Source organism: Lepidochelys kempii, chromosome 2, assembly GCF_965140285.1.
Source record: "Lepidochelys kempii isolate rLepKem1 chromosome 2, rLepKem1.hap1, whole genome shotgun sequence".
In the NCBI taxonomy this organism is placed as follows: domain Eukaryota; kingdom Metazoa; phylum Chordata; order Testudines; family Cheloniidae; genus Lepidochelys; species Lepidochelys kempii.
This window is the reverse complement of record NC_136381.1, coordinates 170777484-170788778: the sequence shown is the minus strand read 5'-3', so window position 1 is coordinate 170788778 and position 11295 is coordinate 170777484.

Sequence of the window (11295 nt, the reverse complement as noted above, 5' to 3'; positions counted from 1 at the left end):
ACCAGAATACTAATCTGTTTCCAAACCATTTCTTGGCACTGAGATTCCCCTCTCAGTGATTCTTGTCAATCCGTTTGTCTAAATCCAGAAGAAAGAGTAAAGGGTTTACTTTATTACCCAATATATTGCCACCCTACATAGATTGTGTATTCAGAACACTGCACATTTAAAATCAAATGCTTTCAGCATTGAGGTCAACTTTCTAGTTATTCTCCCGTTCTTTATTCGGCGCCCATACTTTTCTGCTACAGTCCTGAAGGTGGCCCTTTTAACAACTTTAAACTAGGTCTGATTTTGTATCCTAAAGAATATGCGTAAGAGTTCTTTATTAGAGATTTTAAAATGGAAAAGAAATTTAAAGTGTACGGAGAGAGTGGTCTGCCTCATTTCATCTCCCCATGCATAATACACGATGACTTGCAGACTTCTTTGTCCTCCGGCTCATTTTATAAATTCACCAATAGAGGTCGCCGGTTGCCCAGGATTGAGTTAAGGACTGAATAAACTTGATTGAGCCCATTTACAAAAAGGGGATTGATGAACTTGCTCTAAACTGAATGCACTTTGTTTAGACACTATCTCAGGAAAGCTTTCTGTTACCTTCCGTCACCTCCACATTTTTATAGATGGCGAAGTCTGAAAAGCTTTGGGATCATTTTAGGGTTAGTATCAGGACGATCACAACATTGCTCAAAGATTAGGTCCAAAAGAAGGATTAGATCTTCCTGTTTTCTGTCCCAGCAATAGCACTGCAGGATAGCACAGCAGATCAAATATGTATAAAAGCATTTTCAGCTACAAACAATTTTTATAGTTTACTGGTTTCAAAATTGAAGCAAAAAGGTAAAGGAGACACTGACCAAAATAAATACATAAATACAAAAATAGCAATTCCCTTTCCTTGCCACAAAAACACACATAAATTGTTCTCAATTTATGTGTGGAAGTAACCTGTTCTTCATATTTCTTTATGAACATTTCCATCAACCAGCAATGTAATCCCCACTGTCAGTCTACCCTCACGCCTCAATTACAGAGATTTACACTGTTATTATTTATTTCACTTTTTACACTCGGAAATATTTGCAATGCCACCAAATAAAAGTATTTTAAGAATTTTTTTTAAAAAAAACTACCTTTGGTGAAATTAGCTTATATGCCAATTGAATAATAAAATCTAGGCAACTTGAAGGTTCTACATTTGAATAAAAATTAGGAAATGCAAAAATTATGATTCTATTACTAAAGAACCCACCCGCCCACAGGTCAGATTTAGCTCTATTGTGAGTATAGATCCAATGATATGTAGTTGTACCCACTTACACCAGGGCTGAATTTGGCCTAACATATATTAAACTAGCCATTTTAAGGGCATCATTCTGCACTGATATACACCCAGTGCAATTCCATTCCAACAAATTGGATTGTTGGATTAGAATCAGCATAGAATTTGGCTGTAACCAACAATCAATAATACCACCTGTACACATTGAGGCCACCAATCTAGCTTCCATTAAAGTCAGAAGTCTTGCCAACTCACAAAAATTGAGCTGGTTTAGTTAAATCGGTTTAGAAACTAGACCCTCTTAAATCAATCTAAGAGGGTCCGCGCAAGGGAGTTGCACCAATTTTGCTAATTCGGTTTCTAAATCAAATTAAAGTTTATCTGCACTAGAAAGTATAACGCCACGGGAGGACATAGTTTCAATGGTATAAATGTGTTTGTACCATATAGCTTATTTCAGTTTGGGACCAAAATAAGCTATATTGGTATAAGGCACTTATATACTGGTATAACTGTGTCTAAACTGGGGCTTTTAATGGTATAATTATGTAGACAAAAAAATCCCTTCCGTAATTGACATAATCATACTGATAAAACTTTTCAGTGTAGACCAGTTCTTAATTAAATTGGTGCAATATTGGTGTGTGGACAAGGCCAAAGGCAAAACATGCAACATGGCAAGGTTAATAAATAGGGTCGTACTAAATTCACGGCCATGAAAAGCTCATCACAGACTGTGAAATATGGTACACTCCATGAAATCTGGTATTTTGTGTAGTTTTATCCTATAGCAGCATTTCTTAAATGGGATCTTGACCCAAAAAGGGGTCTCAAGGCTATTGTAGAGGGGTTGCAGTATTGCCATGATTACTTCTGCGCTGCCTTCAGAGCTGGACGGCTGGAGAGTGGAGGCTGCTGGCCGGACACCCAGCTCTGAAGGCAGAGCCACCACCGGCAGCAATGCAGAAGTAAGGGTGGCATGGTATGGTATTGCCACCTTTACTTCTATACTGCCACTGGCAGCTGCACTGCATTCAGAGCTGGGCAGCTGGAGAGCTGGATGACAATACCGTGATCCCCCTACAATAGCCTTGCAACCCCCTTTGGGGTTTGAACCCCTGTTTGAGAAACTCTGCTATCAGGAAAAGTACACAAAAAGACCAGATTTCACAGGGGAGACCAGAATTCACAATCCCTGATGCATTTTTCACGGCCGTGAATTTGGTAGGGCTCTAGCTATGACCGTGAAATTTATGAAAATGGACCATGAATTTGGTAGGGCCATGTTTATAAAACTTTATAAAATCCTGAACTATTAAATTGCCATTCCCATTCCTTTGTTTACATTTGTAACCTTATTGCATTAATATAACTTTTGCATTTAATTTCCTTTGTTTGATTGTTTTTATTTTCAGAGACAGAAAGAAAAAAGGGGGAAGAGAGGGAATGAGAGAAAACAACACAAGCTATAGTACTTCACAGTTGCACAGACCTACATTGAGCCTTTAGACGCAGCCCTTAATCAGAAAGGTGGGGATGCACAGCTGCACCACCCAGGAGGAGCACCAGGCAGGAATTGTGCCTGAGAGAATCTCATTTTCTTCTTTACTTTCCACCTGCTTGCTCTGGGAGGGCTAAGTACTTTATTGCAGCCCTAAAAAGATGCATTTTATTTCGTCCCTTGCACCCAGCCACCTCTGCTAACCGGTGTCCTGGGTGAACCCACTCATTTCACCTCTTCCCCACCCACTTTCTTGCTGGTTGAAATGGTGCCAGGGACTGCATTCTGCATGGGAATTGAAGCCTTGATTTAGGTAGCTCTCATGTGGCTGTACAAGGAAGCATCAGTTACTTCTTCTCATTCTATTGTACTGTCACAATAGGGCTAATGACAACCTAGACCACTGTTTTTTGTGTAGTTCCAGTGTACTGTAACTAACTATGCCACATAAAATTTAATTTAAAAAAAGGTTATTGTGCGTGCATAAAGCCATTTTTAAATCACATAAAACTTTGCAATTACTCTTTTCCAGATCTATACGGCAACTCTTCTTCATTGAAATCGACCCTCCTGTAACATTTATAGTATTAAAATTCAGTCATTCTTGAGCTGAGCACAAAAACCCAAATATTAAAAAATGTCCACTCTTAGGGTGCTTCTGGTTTCGAGTTCCCAAACTTTAGAGACCTGGGGTGAAATCTGGGCCTGCATTGAGGTCAATGGCAGTTTCACTGTTGACTTCAGTGGAGGCAAAGGCTTGCACTTGTAGGGTCTTATTTTTCAAAAAATAATGAGTGCCCACCACTCCAAATGAAGTCAATGGGAGCTGTAGGTACTCTGAACCTCAGAAAATCAGGCATTCAAAATTTCAAGTTAGGTACCAAAAATTAATGGGCACTTTTGAAAATTTTGGCAAAATGTCTTAAGTTTTAATTTACATGATTCCTTGTAGGTAACTGGCTGACAGAAGTGAGGCCTAAAACTCAACTCAATGGCATTTCTCTGTCTGTCTATAGCAAATTTAGGTTTACTGGCAATTACCTTTAAAATTGCTAGAGGATCAGGGATAGAGAGCTCCCACCACCTGCCAGCTCGGCCTACATAAGCAACAAAGTGCACTACCTGCTAGTTCTTAGTTACTACTTTTGTGAAGGCTCCAAAATATGCCAGATGCCTTACAAATGCAAGTAAAAAAATGTTCCTGCTCTGGAGATCATATAATCTAAATTCAACATAACGCCACAAATGAGGGTCGTGCTTGTTAATAGACAAAAAAGTTGGAAGAATGGGGGGGGAAATAACAAAGGCAGGATGTGTGTTTGTGAAGAATGCTTATCTAGACAAAGGGTGTGATCTGCAAACATCTACAGATATGCATAAAGTTCTTCATGTGAGTAATCCATTGAAGTGTAACTTTATTCACAGGCATTGGTTTATAGAATTGGGCCCTACTTTGGCAACAAAGGCTGATATGAATGAAACATACATCAGCAGTATTGCAGGACAATCTTTCCAGTTACTGTTTACTAAGCGATCCTTCCAGTTACTGCAATCAAAATAGGGAGACTAGCTCATGGATACTCCTAATCAAAGAACTGAAGTAGTAACACTGTTCAACCTCCACATTCCTGAGTGGATTGTGCCTACCTCAGACACTTGAAGGAAGCTGTCTCTTTTATGCTTTCACAATACTTGTATAGTTTTTCATGTCCATAAAGTCTTACTGAACAGAACTGAAAGAGATTGTGAGGTGGGGGGAGGGGGAGGGGAAGCTAACTCTCAAGACTTTTCAGTAGGAGCAGCAAAGATTGCTTTTTGGCTAGAAATCTCCCATATCCATTCCACCACCAGCAATCTGGCTATTGTGTAATATTCAGAGATGCAGGTGTCAAAAGAAATAACAACAGGAGAAATGCTGCTGTGGGTGCCTTGAGAGTGCATAGATGTGCTCAGAGCTACATTTACTGACACGCATGAACTTCTGTTCATGAATAGCAGGAGAAAGGATCAGATTCTGCTTTTATATCTCAAAGGGAGGGGAGGTAGAAAGACAGTTGAATCCAGGTTGCCAAAAAAAAGAAAGACATTCCAGTTAGTACAACGGAAGTAAGGAGCACTGACACTCTCCAGAAATGCAGCTTACTGTCCTTGGACACATTTACTTTTAGAACATTCTGCAAATTGCCAGGTCATGGAAAGTTCGTGTGTGTGTGTGTGTATATGTGTACACAAACCCAAAGATGTATGAAGGATATCTATACACACTGATGTACAAAGTATTTATCAGCATGAGTGTGAAATTATAGCATTCTTTTATTATACCACTCCCCCAGCCCATGATAGATTCAATATATAGCACATATATTTACAGAAAAAAAAGGTTTTTAAATGTTTTAGAGGTTTTTAAAAAAAATAATTGGTATTTTTTCACCTCTCTTCAAAGTCAGGTGCTTTAGTTACCATGAGTTCAACTGAGTCACAAAAGCCTCTTAAAACCCCTCTAGAAATATGTCTATACAAAAATTTCAGTTTTAAAGTCTATTATCACAGACTAATCCAGCGCTAAAAGTATGTAGTAAGAGTGCACCCCAGTGAGCAGCTGGGAATTTCTCCTTTCCAAAGGTATAACATTTTCATTTTTATATTTGCAGGGTCATGTGATAAAGTAATTTAAAACTGTAACATTTTATAATTTTAGAAAACTTGTTACTCGCCCAGAACTGGCTATTATTTATCTTCTTTTATTGGACCAACTTCTGTTGGGGAAAAGACATGCTTTTGAACTCTATGTAGCTCAAAAGCTTGTCCTTTCCCCAACAGAAATTGAGATATGACCTCATCCACCTTGTCTCTCTTATATCCTGGGAGCAACACGACTACAACAACACTGTAGATGACATATTACATATCTTAGACTTCTGGATGGTATAATTTTGAAGAAAATTGTACATTTGGAGTGAAAAGAAGGAAACATTTCTGGGGCAATTTGCAGAGAGGGATGATATCTAGATATAGATTTATACACAGCATTCTGAATTTTGTAAGAGTTTTAAATTGTTTAAATTATAGTTCCTTCACTCTCATTCCTCTCCATTTTTATATATTAGCAATAATTTCTTTCCTTTAAGATCAACACAAAATGTGTTTAAGTTATCCTAAGCACTTAAGCCCTGATCCTCAAAGATACGTAGGCACCTTAGATCTTATGGTGATAGATGCTTTAGCAATGTGGAAAGGCAAAGAAATAGATGGAAAGATGGTAAAGGTAGATGGATGGATGGATCAAAAGACAGAGACATACCCAATAAAATGTTACTTGAAAACTAATGCCTAGGAGCTGGCTAGAAGCATTACTCCATAGTAACACTTATTTTCAAATAACAAAGTTATGTTTAGGGGTTTACAACCTGAACACATAATTTCCACTAACCAGGGTGGATGGAATTAAATCAAAGCAATTTAAAATACCAATTTTAATCATGATTAAAATAATCAAGTAGGAAATCTTGCTTTAAATAATCAATTTTAATTGTGTTTTGCATTTGTACTTTTTAGATGTTTTCCTAAAGAAAGGCTGTCATAACAATAAAGGGAAGGGTAACCACCTTTCTGTATACAGAACTATAAAATCCCTCCTGGCCAGAGGCAAAACCCTTTCACCTATAAAGGGTTAAGAACCTAAGATAACCTCGCTGGAACCTGACCAAAATGACCAATGAGGAGACAAGATACTTTCAAAGCTGGGGTGGTGTGGTGGGGAAGGGTCTGTGTCTGTGTGATGCTTTTGCTGGGAACAGATCAGGAATGCTTTTCATAACTCCTCAGAACTTCTTTTAAGTTAGTAAGTAATCTAGCTAGAAATGCGTTAGATTTCCTTTTGTTAAATGGCTGGTAAAATAGGTTGTGCTGAATGGAATGTATATTCCTGTTTTTGTGTCTTTTTGTAACTTAAGGTTTTGCCTAGAGGGATTCTCTATGTTTTGAATCTGATTACCCTGTAAGGTATTTACCATCCTGATTTTACAGAGGTGATTCGTTTACTTTTTCTTTAATTAAAATTCTTCTTTTAAGAACCTGATTGCTTTTTCATTGTTCTTAAGATTCAAGGGTTTGGGTCTGTGTTCACCTATGTAAATTGGTGAGGATTTTTATCAAGCCTTCCCCAGGAAAGGGGGTGTAGAGCTTGGGGGGATATTTTGGGGGGAAGACATCTCCAAGTGGGCTCTTTCCCTGGTCTTTAACACGCTTGGTGATGGCAGCATAGGGTTCAAGGACAAGGCAAAGTTTGTACCTTGAGGAAGTGTTTAACCTAAGCTGGTAAGAATAAGCTTAGGGGGTCTTTCATGCAGGTCCCCACATCTGTACCCTAGAGTTCAGAGTGGGGAAGGAACCTTGACAAAGGCTGATTCTCATTATTTGATAACCATTAAACCATATTGATTTGCAATGAAATATAGCTTTTAAACTAAAAGTGGTGCTGCTTTTTGCAAATCAAGAGGATACACTATATCTATACACATTTATTTAAATAATCATATAGCTTAAATAATATTTATTCAGCTTCTTAATTTGTACATTTTTATTATGTTAGAAAATGGCGAATGATGCATTTTTTATTTACTAGCTAATGATACATTTTTTACTTGTGATTTGTGTCAAGCTTTGTTTGGATGGAAATTCAAATTTAATTAAAAGTGCATACAAACGGCATTTTTTAAAATTAAATACAATTCCTTAAACATGCTAAATACATAATAAAACATGCATTTAAAACGGTTTCATTAAGCAGAAGAAGTATTCTCTGTAGTTAGTAAATTAAATTGATTGTTTCCAGGCCTTCAAGATTTTAGAACTAGTAGATCTCATCCCCTCAAACCTAGTTTTTATTTATAGCATGGAAAAGGAACACTATATTTCCTGCTTTTTCTACTCCTGGTCAGTTTCTTAACTTGAATGAACTAGTCATTGACTTGAATAAATGGAAATGAAGACGATATTCTCTCTGAACCTGCAGAAGAGGCTTCTGCTGTCAAAAGCTGGTTTAGCACTTCAACAAACTCTGGTTTCAGATGTTTGGCCAGTGACTTTCACTGGTTCAGTAATTGGACTTTCTTTAAAACTTGGCAGCAAACATGTACAGCTTAATACTATTTTTGGATTTAATGTAATTATTTTAATAGATTATAATAAATTTAAGCCTTAACATAGGTTGTCAATTTCAACTTTAATTTTCAATAGTTTTTTTTAAATAAACTTATATTTCCTTTAAATTAAAAAAAATCAAATTGAAATGAATACATCTGATTTATTTTTTTTAAAAATCATAGATTACTATCCATCCTGACACTTACATATTGGTAATACAGCATATCAACCAAAGGTCAATTTTAGGTGAAAAATAATACTAAATATAATTTGAACAGATACTTTAAAATGACTCTATATCAAAATAAATTGGAAATCATAAAGCAGGGCTGGGGGTGGGGGAAGGGAAGAAATAACATAACCATCAATTAAAGATTTTGTTTCAAAGTCTTTCTGCCATTTAGCATGCAGAAAATGTTGTTGCTAAAATAATCTTCTTGGCCTATCGTTGTGACTATGTCATCCCCTCTTTGAGTTCATGGGAGCCCTCCTCTTCATTGTATGTGCATTACATGTGAAAATAATTATTTTCAGTTATGGATATATATAAAATAAATATAAATAAAAATGGCTTGATTGACTGTATTCACATGAAAGATTCACTTAATTTGTTGTCTTTGTTGACTACACAGATAGGTAATAATTACAATGGACATTTCACCCTTTCCATCCAAATAACTTGTACCAAAAGCAAAACAGGACTCAAGCTTCTTCTTTGTTAGAAACAATAAATATCTCAAAAAGGATGTAGTATATGTAGGTGCCAAAAGGTCAGCACAATGCACTGAACACTGCTTTGAATCAGTCTGATCCCAAACCCAATAGGAGTCTGATTTCAAAGTCAACTGAAGTCTTTGCATGGACTTTAGTGGGCTGTAGATCAGTCTCTTTGGTTTGAGCAAATCTAAGTGCATGGATTTGGCAGTGGGAGTTTGGGGGATTGCAGGACTAGGTCTTAAATTTGACACACAAGCTACAGATTGACAGGAGGACTGTTTCAGGAAATCAGCACAAAATATTTTTTCTAAAAAGTGCAGCCACATGTTCCAGCATTAGAAGACATACCTAGAAGGAGAAAAACAGAAACACTTGTGAACTATTGGATAGCGCATGTTTGCTATTCATGCTGTCTAGTGCTTCTTGCTGTTATCCTGTTTCTTAAAAAAAAAAAAAAAAATTAGCCAGCAAATTCTTATGATATTTTAAAACAAATTGTAAATAAACTGATTCCAAATCTCAGCATAGTTTTCTTTGCACAAAATGTAACCTATTTATGCAATTCAATGGAGTGTTGTACATCTCAGCTTTTGGATATATGCCACAAACAGTTGTTAGGAGACTTTGGAAAGTTAAAGCACAATACATAAACAAACATTGTGATCCTTCAGTGTACAGTAGAAAACCAGCAGTTTCCCAGAAACATTGATGTCATAAATGAAGCAAGAAATCTATTTTTAATACATGAGTACAATCTGTGCAGAAGGGGCCAAATCAAATCCTGCTCCCACTGATGTCAATGACAAAACTCCCATTGACCAGGGTTTGGCTTTGTATTTTATAGCGTCATGTGATAATACATAACAATACAATAAGTCCAACACTGGTCCCTTTGGAAATGAGAAATTTACTATTGACTTAAATGGAAACAGCACTGGGACCACACACTGGTATTATAAAGGACAATCTGTTACATAAATAATAAATAGAAGCAATTTTGAAAATATGGGTTCTGTAGAATCACTTATAGAAAATTTTTGAAGAGCAGCCTGTACGGATGGAAAGTGCGAAGCAGCTTAGTTATTAGTGGGATCTGCATAAAAAAAAATCTAGCCCAGTATCCTGTCTTCCAACAGTGGCAATGCCAGGTGCCTCAGAGCGAATGAACAGAACAGGTAATCACCAAGTGATCCATCCCTGTCACCCATTCCCAGTTTCTGGCAAAGGGAGGCCAGGGACACCAGCCCTGCCCACCCTGGCTAAGAGCCACTGATGCACCTATCCTCCATGAATGTATCTAGTTCTTTTTGAACACTGTTATAGTCTTGGCCTTCACAAAATCCTCTGGCAAGGAGTTCCACAGGTTGACTATGCGTTGTGTGAAAAATACTTCCTTTTGTTTGTTTTAAACCTGCTGCCTTTCCATTTCATTTGGTGACCCCTAGTTCATGTGTTATGAGAAGGAGTAAATAAAACTTCCTTATTTACTTTCTCCACAGCAGTCATGATTTTATAGACCTCTATCATATTCCCCCTTAGTTGTCTCTTTTCCAAGCTGAAAAGTCTCAGTCTTATTAGTCTCTCCTCATATGGAAGCCGTTCCATACCCCTAATAATTTTTGTTGCCCTTTTCTGAACCTTTTCCAATTCCAATACATCTTTTTTGAGATGGGGCGACCAAATCTGCACACAGTATTCAAGATGTGGGTATAACATGGATTTATATAGAGGCAATATGATATTTTCTGTCTTATTATCTATCCCTTTCTTAATGATTCCCAACATTCTGCTTGCTTTTTTGACTGCCACTGCACATTAAGTGGATGTTTTCAGAGACCTATCCACAATGACTCCAGGATCTCTTTCCTGAGTGGTAACAGCTACTTTAGACCCCATCATTTTATATGTATAGTTGGGATAATGTTTTCCAGTGTGCACTACTTTGCATTTATCAACATTGAATTTCATCTGCCATTTTGTTGCCCAGTCATCCCGTTTTGTGAGATCCTTTTGTAGCACTTCGCAGTCTTCTTGGAACTTAACTATCTTGAGTAGTTTTGTATCATCTGAAAATTTTGCCACCTCACTGCTTACCCCTTTTTCCAGATCATTTATGAATATGTTGAATAGGAGTGATCCCAGTACAGACCCCTGAAGGACAACACTATATACCTCCATTCTGAAAACTGACCATTTATTCTTACCCTTTGTTTCCTATTTTAACCAGTTATCAATTTATGAAAGGACCTTCCCTCTTATCCCATGACAGCTTACTTTGCTTAAGAGCCTTTGGTGAGGGACCTTGTCAAAGGCTTTTTGAAAATCTAAATCTATGTCCACTGGATCCCCCTTGTCCACATGCTTGTTGACCCCCTCAAATAATTCTAGTAGATTGGTGAGGCATGATTTCCCTTTACAAAAACCATGTTGTCTTTTCCCCAACAAATTATGTTAATCTATGTGTTTGACAATTTTGTTCTTTACTGTAGTTTCAACCAGTTTGTCCGGTACTGAAGTCAGGCCTGTAATTGCCAGGATCACCTCTGGACCCCTTTTTAAAAATTGGCGTCACAGTAGCTATCCTTGGCAGTCATTTGGTACAGAAGCTGATTTAAATTATAGGTTACAAACTACAGTTAGTAGTTCT